The sequence below is a fragment of the Euprymna scolopes genome, chromosome 14 (assembly GCF_053919585.1).
Source record: "Euprymna scolopes isolate OS-2025 chromosome 14, ASM5391958v1, whole genome shotgun sequence".
In the NCBI taxonomy this organism is placed as follows: domain Eukaryota; kingdom Metazoa; phylum Mollusca; class Cephalopoda; order Sepiida; family Sepiolidae; genus Euprymna; species Euprymna scolopes.
This window is the reverse complement of record NC_136495.1, coordinates 118,824,369-118,839,980: the sequence shown is the minus strand read 5'-3', so window position 1 is coordinate 118,839,980 and position 15,612 is coordinate 118,824,369. Positions and strand designations below refer to the sequence as shown.

General features: G+C 34.4%; 2 pseudogenes; one reads left to right on the top strand and one right to left on the bottom strand.

The window, feature by feature from the left end:
• Window positions 1-7,956: 7,956 nt before the first annotated feature.
• LOC145292795 (uncharacterized) lies at window positions 7,957-14,886 on the top strand (annotated as a pseudogene).
• Window positions 14,887-15,138: 252 nt separating this feature from the next.
• LOC145293542 (U2 spliceosomal RNA) lies at window positions 15,139-15,265 on the bottom strand (annotated as a pseudogene).
• Window positions 15,266-15,612: the final 347 nt, after the last annotated feature.

Here is a 15,612-nt window from a genome sequence, read left to right as displayed (position 1 = left end):
CTTTGCGACAGAGTCTACAACGTGTTGGGTTCCTACATAGTAACAACTTAATATATGTGTAAAACGTGGGTAACGTTACTTTTGTAGAATAACGTACCAAACAGTTAAGAAGGAACACAAAATATACATTGATTTATATTTGGTCTGTAAAATACAAGGTGTTCCAAAAGTCTTGGGCACATTTCAAATCCTCATATCTGCTTAACTATGAATGGTAATAATTTATTCTCCAACCTTGATGGAGAGGTGAGATTGATTTCCCCTCTTTAGTATGGTAAGCCCGTCCAAAAAAGAATTGCTTTGGTGTATGCCTTTTTAAGGGTACTCAAATACCATTTAGATGGCAAGCGGGTTAGATGCACACTTGCGGTTCCAGTTCGTAATGTATTATGGATATATGAGTTGTATATAAGTTATGTACTACGATGGTATGACATTTGTTTTTGTAATTTATGTAATAAACGACAAGTTGGGCATAGGAGGTATGTGATACTATCAATGTTACCCCCTCTCTCTGCTCCCAAGTGTTAGGCAGTAAAAAAAAGAAGAGAAAAAGAAATATGACAAAATAAAAGAGGAAATAGGTTTGTCGGAAGAACAAAGGAACACAAAAGAAAGCTGGGGTGAAGTTGTTGGCCAAGGTGTGGCAGTAACGGTACTTCTACTTATTGTAAAGCAAAACCTTATTATTGTTGTTAAGCAAGGTGGGGTAGTAATTTTAGGACAAAAAGCTAAATAAGTATCGGTCAATATACAGGGTGTTCCGAAAGTCTTGATCACATTTTAAGTCCTCATATCTGCTTAACTATGAATGGTAATAAGATGAAAGTGGTGTCATTTTAAAGTTAAATGCGTTAATTTTTTTGTAATTTTGTTATTGTTTTTTTTTTTCATTTCTTTTCAGATCCAGTAATGGCGTTCACTCAACCAGAAAAGGTGTTTTGTGTGTTTGAATTTGCAAAAACTGAATCATGAATCAGTTCAATGTGCCTCCAAGGTCTCCATTTTTTTTTTTTTTTTTTTTGTGGGAGTTTGTAATAGGACTGGTCTGTGTGCCTCCCATTCCAAAAGATGTGGATGAGCTGAAAGCCCGAATAACAGAAGGTGTTGCAAAACAATCACTGACAACGCAATGAATTGGACTATCGGCTTGATGTGTGTAACATTAAAAATCTTTAAACATTCTGTGAAAACTTGAGATTACAAGCTTTCTGAAAATACCAGATGCGTTTTTATATTTTTAATAGTTCTCGAGATATTTAATGTCAAAATGTGCCCAAAACTTTTGGAACACCCTGTATTTTAGAGTTAGTGTGTCTGAGAATTTTAGGTGTGGTTTTGAATTTTACAACGGTGGGAGTGGTTTGCAGAGTCAAGTGTTTGCGACATTTTACAACACTCCAATTGTCAACAGTGCCCAGTTGATGTTAGTTGCCAGTCGGACACGATTGACTGAATCAACTAATGGCCACAATCTTGATAGTAGATATAAATGTGTAAGTTAGCGCTCAGAGGCTAGCTTCTCACAATGGTGTTCCACACACACCCAGAGTGCAATGGGATCTGCGTTTTCTTTGGAGTTGTGTTTTGTATTTTTTATATACATGTGAAGCTATGTGCATCCCTTCGGCAACTGCCAATGTGAAAGATACGGCCATAAAAAGAGAAGACAAAAAGGAAGAAGTCCATAGCACACAACATTGAGGGCAGTGAGTTGTCAAGCATGAGATCATATAGTGTTACAAAAACATTATTACGTGCCATATTGAAATGTATGTGATGTTGAAATTAGTATAAATTCCAAAATTTTTTAAAAACGATCCAGTAGAAGACGTGTTTGATGTATTTTTAACAAAAAAAATCGTCTACCATTGCATTTTGTTTAAAAGTGGTGGGCTGTCAATTTAAGTCAAGAGAGATAAGTCAGTTTGTCAGACTGAATTTCTCGCACAACTGCTCCACAATAAAACTCGATAAATTCTATTTTTAATCCTTGATTGTGATTGGTGACGGGTGTGAAAAGCGAAACACAATTTAACATAAAATGATCCTCTACTTCCAGGCTATTATAACGTTTTAAGAGTCAACTGTTAACCATTAATAATGCTCAAAAATAGAAACTTAAACAAAATACTGTTAGAAACCCACTCAATAAAAGTCATGGTAACATTTATTGCATGGATTCCTACCACTATTTTTTATTTTCAAGCCATTATTGACACTGCAAAGATCATTTCTTGTTCCTATGTAGCGCTCGACACTACTTGTTTTTTTCAAAGCAAATGAAGGTTTTAAAATAAGTAAAAACACAACAAACTAGGTGGAAGCTAGGTAGAAGAATAACTTATCCTACCTTCAATAGCATTTATTTGTTATATATTTATTTTTTTATCACTTTTTCGTACACCTACCTATTGTCAAGCAAGGCTTTATTATTGTTGTAGTTGTTATTAATTTATTTCTTTATTTTACTAAAAAGATGATTAAAGTACAAATAAGTTCTCATGGATAGGGCCGAATAAACAATTGGTAAATTTTTCGGATATTAAGACTTTTATTATGCAATGTAATCCTTTGTTTTCACTGGTGCCCTGAAAAATCGTACCCGGAAAACTCATCCATTTTTGCTAGGTGGGAAAACTGGTCCCTTATTGTATAAATATCGATTGAAAACACATTTTATGACCGTTCTTGAATGAGATATTGTTTTTAAAAGAGATTATACTCCCCCATAATATTTTTTTTTAATATTTTTACTTGTTTACTGTTGTTTTAAAAAAAAATAATATCGATTTTCTAAGTATCCATTTTCTACCTGACTGGCTAAGTTGTTAGTGGTTTAACTTATTTTAAAGCGTTTATTCTGTTCAAAAACGAGACTACAGACTGCATAATACTTTTTAAAGTATCCTTGTTTTTAAAAGGGCAAAGTCGATTTTTCTCCCTAGCTGGCTAAGTTGTTAGACGGTAGGGGAAAAGAAGTTTAAGTGAAATTAAATTTCTCTGCCCCAAACAAAATAATTAAAAAAAAAGGAATAAAACAAAATGTCACCTCCTTCTCGTTTAAAATGCACCGCATTTATTTTTCAACAAAAATAACAAGATGAACAAGCAAAGGTCCGATCGGAAAGAGTTCTTGAGAAATCATTATGATTAGAATGTTCAAAGTAGGTGAAAAATCCTCTGTGGAATTATTAAGATTAAAACATCATGTTAGATGAAAGTCCTTCGTTAAATTAATAAGATTGGAAGGTGAAAGTCTTGTGTAAAAATAATGTTCTTATTTCAAGGTTTGTAATTTAATTGGCGGATTTCGCCTTATTCAAAAGTCCCATGAGGAAAGTAGTCCGTTCTAATTAATTCTCATAGAAAATGTACGGAATGGGTGCGTGTGTGCATAAGTGTGATTTTTGGGTGCCCGTGTGGTGTGTGTAATTATGGTTTTGATAGATTTGAAAACGACGTATGGATGAAAACGAGAGGCATGTTCTCGTGTCACGCCGGGGCAAGAAGAGAAGAAGAAAGAAGGGGAAAAAGGGAAGAAAGAATGTTTGTTGCCTTTAAATACTTTTTGAACCGGCTCCAGATTGCTGCTGCTGGTATTTGGTTTTTGGAAAAGCGTTAAAAAGACAATCTTCTAAATTTTCTCATTGGTCGCTTGTGTCACGTGGTACTGTCTTGAACTATGTCCGCTAGAAATATGTCCATTTTACTTTTGTTGTTGTGTGAAAAGCGTGTGGGCGTATTTGAAATTATGTCGTTGCTGGAAGAACTTATTTTTTGTGCAAATGCGCGGGGAAATTAAAATTAATAAACTTTTGTTTATTTACGCGCGTGCGCGCGAGAGAGAGAGAGAGAGAGAGAGTGTGTGTGTGTGTGTGTGTGTGTGTGTGTGTGTGTGTGTGTGTGTGTGTGTGTGTGTGTGTGTGTGCGTGTGTGTGTGACAGCACAAGCATTTATTCAGAAAAAAAAATAGCAGCGTTGGTGTTACGTGAGAACAAGAAATAATGTCCGACATGAAGGAAGGGATCACATCTTAGGGGTCTTGATAATCGCTAAAAAATAGAAAATTAAAGAAAATACTGAGGGAGATTTAGTTTTAAAAAGAGTCCCACCATGTGGAAACTGATTACGAAAATCATTATTTCTGAATTTGTTAAGTTGGCTCACCGAAACACGTAAAAAAAATATAATTTCTATCAATTTCATTGCAACATTAATTTGTTTAATTAGATATATTAGTTTAATTAGATATATTTCTTAATTGAATTTAAAACAGAATTATGCGAGTTTATAATTTAATTGTAAATAAAATTAAAATTACATAGCATTGTATTACATAATAAAGAGGTTAATAAACTTAGGCGTGGTGACAAAAGACAATTTATTATCAAAAGTATTATTAAAAATAATTCTAATTTACGCATACTTCTCTTGCCGCCTACTTGGTTTATTTATTTGCTTCCCCACGAAAGCAAATTAGACACAAGGTCGTTTTTTATTGTGGGGGACCCCCCCCCCCAAGGGGGCACTCTAGCAGTGTCCAAATAAATAGCAATTGTCCCGATATGAAGGGTCTCCTCCACATTGACCCAAAACCTAATTACTTGTGAAGCATCAGAACAGATGGTATTTATTTGCTCCCCCACCAAGCAAATTAGGCACAAGGCCGTTTTTAATGTGAGGTAAAAACCAGCTCCCCTAAAAGTAGGCAAAAGGGGGCACTCTGGTTACCAAAAATAATAATTGTCCCAGTATAGAGGGTTTCCCCTCCATTGACTGGTACAAATTATCTTAAGTGCAGTATCTGCCGGAACAGATACTCCCGGCCCGAAGGCCAAGAACAACAGAAAAAAGGCAAGCCTCTTTTCTAGTTATTTGTGAAGCATCAGAACAGATACTACACTGTGATCTTGGCTGCCTGCGTGGCCAGAGAGCGATGCCACATCAATTTAAATGTGGACAAATCCAGATCACCAAAAACGGGCAATGACCGAGAACAGAAAATATGAAATGCAGATATTACGCAGGTATCCTAAACCATGTATTAAAATTAAAAATGCATTTTAATATTTGTTTGAAAAAAAAAAAAAGAAGGTAATTGTGGTATGGTAAACCAACACAAAACCTACTTCAAAAAACTTGTTTTCTAAGAGTTTTTGGGTGTGCTGAAAACGACTATCACATTTAAAATTGGGGCTGATACTGGAAAGATACTCTCTGATTCTCTCTCCTTTGATCTCGAGCGCGTGGTTCAGTGGGGAAAGACGTGGCTGGTTACCTTTAATGCATCTAAAACCAAACTCCTATCTTTACATCATCAACGCTCTGATCCCCATCTGGCATCAATTGAAATGGATGGCTCTCGTCTAGGAGAAGCCCCATGTTTTGACAAGCTTCTGGGTTTGTCCTTTACTCCTGATCTGAAATGGAACACGTACATCAAGTCTGTTGCCAAGGTCGCTGGAAAGATGGTGGGATCCTTCTACCGCTCCAGAAGATATCTCACTACTGATGCAATTTTCTATCTATATAAAAGCCAACTACGTCCAAGGATGGAATACTGCTGCCATATCTGGGCAGGAGCTGCTAAAAACAGCCTATCCTGCCTTGACAGAGTACAAAATAGACTTTGTGGCTTAGTGGGGGATGTCCTTTTCTCTACCCTGCAACCTCTCTCCCACAGAAGAGACGTTGCGAGCCTATCCTTGTTTTATCGTTATTTCCATGGCAGGTGCTCGTCTGAACTCCAATCTCTGGTCCCCCCTCGCCAATCTTTCACGAAAAACACCCGTCTAGCTGAATCTACTGTGAAAAATTTTCCCCACTCTTTATCTGTGCTTCAATCAAAACGTAGATTCCATGAACAAAGCTTCTTTCTTAGAACTGCACCTGTGGAACTCTGTTCTGTCTGCCTGCTTCCCACCTGACTACAACCTGGATGTCTTCAAGTCCAACGTTAACAAATTCCTAATGAACCGCCCCCTTAAGTAAACACTTCATTAAATCTCCACACTAACGTACTGTACTTGCAATAACCCTTATCCCTGAGTGGCTTCCGGGCCTTGATAAGTGGTGTCCACCGTGTAAAAAAAAATAAAAAGATACTTTTTTGCATGTTTCATGTAATAATGTAGTAGAGCGGCGGCCATATTTGTTCAAAACAGAAACAACATAATGAATTTTCAAGATAATGAAGAGTTAATTTTTTTTTTTATTAAAAACTAGCAGTATTACCCGGCCTTGCTCAGAGGTTGCTTTGATGCTTTTTTTTATGCTTATTTGGATCTGTATCCGGTAATTCCAATATTTTCTTCTTTTTTTTTTTTTGTAATCCTAAAATTATTTTAGTAAATGTTGGTTATATTGACACCTCACTGATCAACGTAACCCCCACACAGTGGATGCAATGTGCCAGTAACAATCCAATTTCTCTGATTTGTCCCGTTAGCAGCTCAAAACCAACTACTTTGGCGAGGTTTTGGGGACCATGATTTCTTGAACCGTATGCGAAAGAAACCACAAGATCAACATCGACTATCTATTCGTTGTAAGAATTTATGCGGTTGTCACTCTATAGTTCTACAATTAGTCAACTGTGTCGAAAAATTCCTTATCTTATGTTGCCAGGCATACTACTTGTGCTTGGTTGTTGGGAGCCTATGTTTTGTTAAACCGACATATAAGAAACCTCTGAATCACATTTCACTAAATATATGTGTAGACTGTTTTGCAATTTCTTCACGATCAATTGCTTGTTCAATGGATGTTCAAAAACAGAAACCTAATTTACTTTTACACTGATAAAAAATACGTAAATTTTCAAGTCTTATAAAATTCTTTGCAGTTAATGAAAAAAAAATTAAGAAATTTATGTGCGGAGTTTGAACCTACAGACCATGTCATGCAAAAAAAAAACCCAAACAAAACAAACACGCTATTAACTTAGCTCCAGTAGAATTTTCACGGCCCGTTGTTCTATCATTGTTGCTGAGCAACAACATGAAAAAAATGGCTTTACCGATGATAGATAAATTAAAATAATGGTTTCGATTATCGATTATCGATAATTATTGGGAGTATTCTGAGATAAAACTTAACTAAGATCACTCTCAGACTTATACACTAAAGTTCTGTAAATTTGAAAGAAAATCTGTTCAGCCATTTCGGTGTCTATAAGGAACGAAATCACACGCACAAACAAAGTTGCATTTATATAATTGTAGGGATAACCAAGAAAAAAAGAGAAAAGAATAAATAATATGGTAATTTTTTACTTGATTTAAGCCATAATATTTTCCTTCAAAATGAGGACTTAGATAGGCATGTTGAAAACGATTGTCGCATTTAAATTTTCCAGAAAAATAGTTTTCCGGATATTAAGCAATGTAATTCTTTATGCTATAAGTGGTCGCCATTGTTGTACGCATGGCAAAAATATCCGCATACAACAATGGCCACCACTTATAACATAAAGAATTACATTGCTTAATATCCGGAAAACTACTTATTTGTGGAAAGTTGAAATGCGACATTCATTTTCAGCATGCCGGAAAACTTATACAAGTCCTCGTTTTTAAGAAAAATGTTACTACATGCGAAAAAGTATGTTTTCAGTATCGCACATGTAAAAATATACTTGTCACCATTTTAGTGCAAGACAAGTCAGGTATAAGGTCCTTAAATGTAAGGAGCTGGGGTTCCCTCAAAATATCTCTTTATCATTGTGTTACACAACAACCATCCCGCATTACACTAGGAAGTAGTGGTCTGTGTGGAAGGAATTGAAGACTAGCAGATCAAAGAACGTCATCAACACACCTCTGGTAGACAGAGACCATGTAATCTTTTCACCTCTACACATTAAGCTTAGCTTGATGAAGTAGTTCACACAAAACTCTGGACAAGGATGGTGGATGCTTCACTCTCCTGCGCCATACGATTTCAGGAGTGACCATGAAGAAGTTGAAAGCTGGAGTCTTTGATGGACCTCAACTACATCAGCTCATCAGAGATCCAGAGTTGGAAAGCTCAAAGGACAAAGTCAAACTGGAAGCATGGAAGGTATTTGTTCTAGTCGTTAAGAACTTCCTTGGAAACAACGAGGCCAGCAACTATGCAGAACTCGTCACCAAAATGTTGACTTTTTTCAAAAACCTGGGATGCATCATGAACATCAAAATGCACTAGCTGCTCTCACATATAGATCAGTTTCCTGAGAATCTGGGGTCAATAAGCGATTAGCAGAGGGAAAGATTTTATCAAGCCATGAAGAAGATGGAGACTAGCTATCAGGGACGGTAAAATACAGTCATGATGGCTGACTACTGCTAGACTTTGAAGAGAGATATCGCTGCTACTGAACATTCCTAGCTTACATGCATCTGTCTTTATCAGTGTCCTGTCTACTGATTAACTGTTCAATTCTAATCAATGTTCAGCACTGATCAGTAAATACTGCAATAGTTATCAATGCCATACAATGTTGCAACATGCCGATAATATAATTAATTGAGTGAGCAAAAGTTTTCCTATTGAGAAAAACTTTTAGCAGATGTTAAAGTAACACAAATTAAACAAAAATGTTGCTCTAATGTATTCAACTTAGTAAAAAAAAATACAAACGAATTTTCCTGTATTCACTTAGTAAAAAATCTTGGGCACTTGTGCACTACCGCAAAGGAACCACTTTTTTTTGGTTTTCAGTTTAAACACTTGAAGAGTGCATAGCAGGAGCAAGCAGACAAATGCAATTTTAGGACCGAATCGAAAATCTCAACAAATGTCAACCACAATTATGTGTGTGTGTGTGTGTGTGTGTGTGTGTGTGTGTGTGTGTGTGCTTTAGAAAGTTTTTTTTACCCATTTGTTAGATTAAAATAAATCTAAGAAAATAGAATTTTTTTTTTAACAAAGTCACAATTCTGAACTAATAAAATAAAACAAAAAAAAGTTTGTGTTATTATAATTTTCTCATATTTATTTTAATTCAATAAAGGTGTAACAAAAACTCCCCCCCCAAAAAAAAACAACAACAAAAACATACATTTATTGTTGTTGACATTTTTGGAGATTTTCGGTTCGGTCCTGAAATTGTATTTGTCTGCTCCTGCTATGCACTCTTCAAATCTCCAAACTGAAAACCAAAAATGTGGTTCTTTTACAGTAGTGCACAAGTGCCAAAACTTGACCGAAAACCGATGGTATTTTTAGAATCAGCGATGCATGCAGATTGCTCTGAATCAGTTGAAAAGAAAAAAACTATGACAACTTCCTAAAAAAATATTTCTTGTAACCCAATTAAGTGTTTACACTCTATTTACCTCCATACTTTAATTTCATCTACTTATGTACATTTATACAGAGGCAACCATCCTTTTCCAATTATTACAAATATGTTTTTGTACTCGTGTAATATCTATCAAGGATCAAAACAAAGTATGCACAAAACAAATAATGAAGAAAAGGAGCAAGCCATAAGGATATTTGAATGAGCTTTGTTTTACAAAGGAAAATGAATAAAAAAAAAAATTCAAACTCACTGTTAATAGAGCATACATAATTATTTACACTCAGATGATATGAATAAACGTTCAGAGTCAAACATACTTTTCCACAACTACTTTTTTTTATGTACTAATGTAATATATCACTGCCTCTTAAAGAACATTACAAGCTGAGAGTGCATTTCACTGAAATTTAAAAAAATTCCATTTCTAAGGTGCTTAAACAAGTCATATCTCTCGTATTCGTGGTCGAATTTTCCAAACAATTGTATGAATAGAAAAAGAATAAAAATAAGCATTCCAATGATATGACTATCGTGATCCTTTATACATTGAATACTTTTATACTCCATGCTAAAAATGGTTAAAACGAAGACCCAAAGGCCACTCGAGGATAAGCGTTAATGTGATTGTTAGTATGTGATAAACAATGATTTCAGACAATTGGAAACGATGGGATAAATGACCAGAATTTTATTCTTTAAGTAGACAGTAGATGAATGCATCAGAAGTCAAATACTTTCTGGGGCGGTAGAAAGATCTGACCATTTTTTTTTTTCTTTTTTTTTTGTTGCTGCAACCTTAGCAGCGTACAAGTTTTCCATTTCAGGTCTAGAAATTTTAATGGAATTTAAATTTCCAATTTTTTTTTTTTTAACGTTTGATATTCAGACCTGATGCTCTTTGATAACATTAACAACCATGCAACATTTTAGCGTAATTATATAAATATATCTTTTTAAATAGATCTGGAGGAATATAAGAAGGCTATAGCAATGCAGGGAACCGGCTGTCATATTGGTGTGAAGTATGGACAAAAATGGACAAACGAAAGAAGGTCTTATTTGTATTTGTTATTTTTTTTAACTTTTAGAATCATTAGTAAAATAGTAAGTAAAATATATCATAAGTCAGAAATCTATAAATAGAAAATCCTAACTTTTTAAACTCCATGGAATAAGAAAAACAAAACTTGGTGTCTTAATCTTTGTTTCAATATTTGATGAACTAAATAATGTCAATTTTATTTTTCATTATTTCAATTTGTTTTGTACATTATAAATAATTGAAAAACAAAAGAGAAAAAAAAAGCTCAACCACATCCCTTCCTTATCCCTGAAAGACAATTTAGTTAAAATACATAAAACTAAACAAAAAAATGACATAAATTATCTATATAAAAACAACTGAAACTACTTACTGATGACAATTATGTATTGAAAGTGCTCAAGAAAAAAAAAAAAAATCGAGAGAATCAGCTGAAAGACCAGAAAAAAAAAACTGTCATATTCAACCAGACATGCCTTGAAAATGATTTGCTATCTAAATATACTTTTATATAAGGCTGTAGCAATGCAGGGAATTGGCTGTTGTATTCGTGTGATGTATGGACAAAAATGAATAAACAAAAGTTTTTAATTGTTTTTGTTAATTTTTAACTTTGTATATCCATTTATTTTTCAAGATAACCACAATGCAAATCTGTAAACATGATTTTACTGTTTGATATAACCGGAATGGTGGAGGTCTTAATATTTCGAGTATATCATCTCTTTTTCAAAAGGAAAGGGACCAGAAAAAAATGAAATATTGTAAAGTGGAACTTGATGTGGAACAGATAAGCCCACATATTTCTTGATGTCTTTCAAATGTTTTAGAATCTCATGTTAATAAATTAATCCAAAAGTTTCGTTTTTTTTTAATAAGAATTTCAAGCAAAATAAAAAAAAAATGCAATAAAGATAATTGTTTTTTCTATGTGTTTATCCATAAGCAGTTGTGTTGTGTTTATTTTATTATTGAGATTGTCTCAGATCGCATTTATACAAAATATGCCAAAATTTCTAACAATTTGTCTTATTTATATTAGACTAGCTGGACTACCAGGCGTTATCCAGGGTAAAAAAAAATGTACCCTATTTCTATTAAAATCTTCTATCTCTCTATCTCTCTCTGTCCTTCTCTCTATCTTTTCATCCTCAACCACTGCTTTCTCCTCCACCAAGCCTATTCCTCTCTTGTGTCACACATACAACTCTCCTTTATATAACAGATTCCTTGAGTAATAAGACTACATTTTCTTTCAAAATTAGTACATGATAACACACACACATACACAAATAAAAAAAAAAACAACTTCCTCTGACGAAATCTGGCCAAACTGACTTCCCACCACCACCACATGAGAATGATTTTTTTTTTTTTAATTTTAGATATTCAACCAGGGCAACACCAATCAAGAATATACTAACTTTGTAGGTGTTTGTTTTTGTAGCTTTTTTTTTAGTTTAAAAAAAATTTAGCTGGAATACAAACACAATTGCAGAAAGGGACAGTTAGAATCTTTAAAAGCTTTCTTGGTTGGAATGTATCGCATAGCGAGTGGATTTCTGGCATCTGGTAAGATACCTTATCCATAGCTAAAACGAAATGATAAGAAAATTGTTAAAAAAAAAACTCTGTATATCAATGTTAAATCTGTAAATGAGATTTATAACCCATTCTGTGGTTCTTCTAGGTATTTTGCTGTACATTAACAACTTCTATTAAAAAAAAAAAACAATTTGAGCTTGTTTCTTTTTTATTGTTAAAAAAAAAAATTAAAAGAATCGGTTTGAAATCGGAAATCAGGCTATAATTTTTCCGATTCTGATACCGATTCCGATACACAAAAAGTTCTGATTTTTCCGATTCCCGATTCTGATTAATCGTCTCAACATATATGTATAGTATATGTGCTTTCCTCTGATGTCGGCATTGTTTCCAGTCATCATCTAGCACTTCTTGCTACTGAACTCAAGCAGTGTTGATTCAGGAGAGGTGTGGGTGGAATTGCACAACCCTTGCCTCACAATTACATGTGCAGCTACCCTTATAGAGGGTTTCCATTGTCTTTCGAGATTGAATGGAGGCATAGACCTAACTTAGAATATTCTGAGGGCTGTCTATTTTCTTGGGTGTAAAGGAACCTTTTCTATTATAGTTGGACTTCTAAAGCTGCAAACACAATTAGTTTTGCAAGGATTTTCTTTATTATCTATTATTTATTGATACATATATTATCCTTATCACAGTCTTGTGTGTCTTCTGTACCCCTTTCTTTCAGCATTATTTAACTTCAGCATCCGAAGATTCAAGAAACCATTTATATTAAGCCTTTGAGATCTCTTTGTAAACAAAAAGAAGATCTCCTTGGACTTGATGTGGTTTCTATTTGATTATATTTTTTTTGCCCCATTGCTATTATATCCATTCCATATTATTTTTTAATCATAATCCTAACTATAATTTAACTTTGTTGAGTGAGGTTTGAAACTGGTTAGCTAGTGCTTTCAGTTCTTATCATTTTTTAATTTATCATTTTAAAAATAGATTCAGTCTGTATATAGTAGTGTTGGGATGATTAATCGGAATCAGGAATCGAAAGAATCAAAGCTTTTGGAGGTATCAGATTCGGTATCAGAATCGGAAAAATTTGTGCCTATTTTCCAATGCCAAAAACGATTCTTTTAATTGCTTTTTTTATTTGAAAATATTATTAAACATGTAGGATTAATAAAGAATCGGAATTGGAATCAGTAATTGTATCTGAATCGGTAAAAATATTGGAACACACACACACACACATATTTATATATATATATATATAGCACTAGATTCTACATTCTGTATGGTAAGGCAAAAGGATAGCATGGTCGTTGTGTAATCGTTATGTAGAATCTAGGGCTATATTATAACATTCACAAAAAAAACATAACTGCTCCCTCTTCCTTCAAAGCTTGAGAAATTTTAGTCAGCAACACATAAATAATACACCATTAAACCAACATAAAAAAATTACAAGCTTTGGAAACGGTATATATATAAAAATTCAAAAACCTGTCCTAAATATGGTTATATATAAATTTAGCCAAAATATTTTAAAATGCTCATTGTAACTCCTTCCTCCTTTTGGCCCTACGCTCACCTCCAAACCCAGATATTCACCCCCTCCTCACTGGGAACAAACGGCATTCCACTCCATTAACCGTTCCAACTGCTACTAACCACTATTCGCCTCATCAGCACAACAAAATCCTGCACATTCTCCTGATGAATGTCTGGACGAAAGACAAAAGCAAAAAAAACTTTCAACATGTTTCAAAGAGAAAAAATACTATGGGACATTTATTAATACCTCTGATCTATGCACAAAAGACATCATCAGAAAAATTGAAAAAATAAAAATGTATAAACAAAACCCTCTATTATCTTTAACAATGTTTAAATGAAAAAATGCTGCCTAAATATACACGATATACGTACATACATACATATATATATATATATATGTATATATATATATATATATATATATATATATATATATATATACAGGGTGACCCCCCCCCCCAAAAAAAAAACGGGCCCAACTCTAATTAGGCCCCGTTTGTTAGTGCTTTGTCCGAATGAAATGAATCTTCGGTCATAACTAGTTTATTATATTTGAAACATCACATCAAAACACAAGGGTCTTTGGCCTTTTTTTTCTCCATTCTACAGCATATGTTCGAGATGGCCTCCATTTAGCTTTTGTTTTTTTTGGGGTCACCCTGTATGCATATACATACATATACATACATGTACATACATACAAACATACATACATATACATACACACACATATATGCATATAGATACATATATATGTATATATACATACATGTCTGCATTTATTGTAGGTTGTACTTAGCCACAAATGAGATTCAATTGGTTGGATTCCCTTTATAGTGTTAAATGGCGGGGGGGGGGGTGCAGCTGTATATAAAATTCGCTGAGCCAGGCCCTTTTGTCAGTGTCACCATACCAAGCAATCAAAGTGTCATCTTTCTATTTCTTAGTAGCAGGCATTCATCATTGAATATGGCTCACTGCTATTTTGATATAAATATTGATGGTAAAGCTTCTGGGAGGATTGTCTTCAACCTATACAATGACCTGGTTCTTAAAACTGCTAAGAATTTCCGAGCTTTGTGCACTGGTGAGGAAGGTTTTGGCTACAAGGGTACCAGTTTTCACAGAATCACTCCAAGCTTCATGATTCAAGGAGGAGACTTCATCAATCGTGATGGCAGTGGAGGAAAAAGTATCTACGGTAAGAAATTTGATGATGAGAATTTTTAGGTAAAGCACTCTGGGCTGGGTATACTATCCATGGTGAATGCTGGGCCCAACACCAACGGATCTCAATTCCAAATTACAACTGTCCAAACATCATGGCTTGATGGCAAAAATGTTGCTTTCGGCAAAGTCATGGAAGGTATAAATCTTGTTAAGAAAATTGTCCTTCAGGCCTAAACTTTTCTTTCCACTCAGCTTTTCATAGAATTGCAGAAATGAAGACGAGACTTTCATTCTAACATTTATTAACAACCTTTATTGATTATCTCCGTTAGTAGGTTTATATGAAAAGAGGGCGGACCTGTACGAAAGTGCCCACTCCATAAAAAAACGAATGACTTTAATGAAGTTAAGGATGAATTTAATGACCTTAAGAATGACTTGAATGCTTAAAAAATAACTGGAATCCTTCAAAAACAACTTGAATGATCTGGAGAATGACTTGAATGGCTTTGAGACTGACTGGTTGTAAAGTGGGTGATCATTTTACATTAAATTAATACAGAAAAGTGATCCCCCACTTTATATCACAATAAGTACAGCATGTAGTAAGAGCAGATACTACACTTTGATCTTGGCCAAAAGGCTAAGAAAAGGGTATTTATTTGCTCCCCCACCGAGCAAATTAGACACAAGGCCGATTTTTAATGTGAGGAGTGAAGGGGAAATGGGGACCAGCTCCCCGGGGAGTAGGGGAGCTAGATATTGAAAATTGGTATGAAGGGTTTCCCCTACATTAACCAAGGTCTTATATATGGGGTTTCCCTCACATATGGTCTTTGCTTGCAGTATCTGCTGGAACAGATACTACACTTTGAGATATTAAATCCTTTATTCATGTTAAAAGTACAGTGAAAATCAACAATGAACAAAAAACTTAGGCACATAGCCAACTCAAAAAGAGAGATTGTGGGGGTCGTTGGTCACTCCAGAACTAAACAAAATC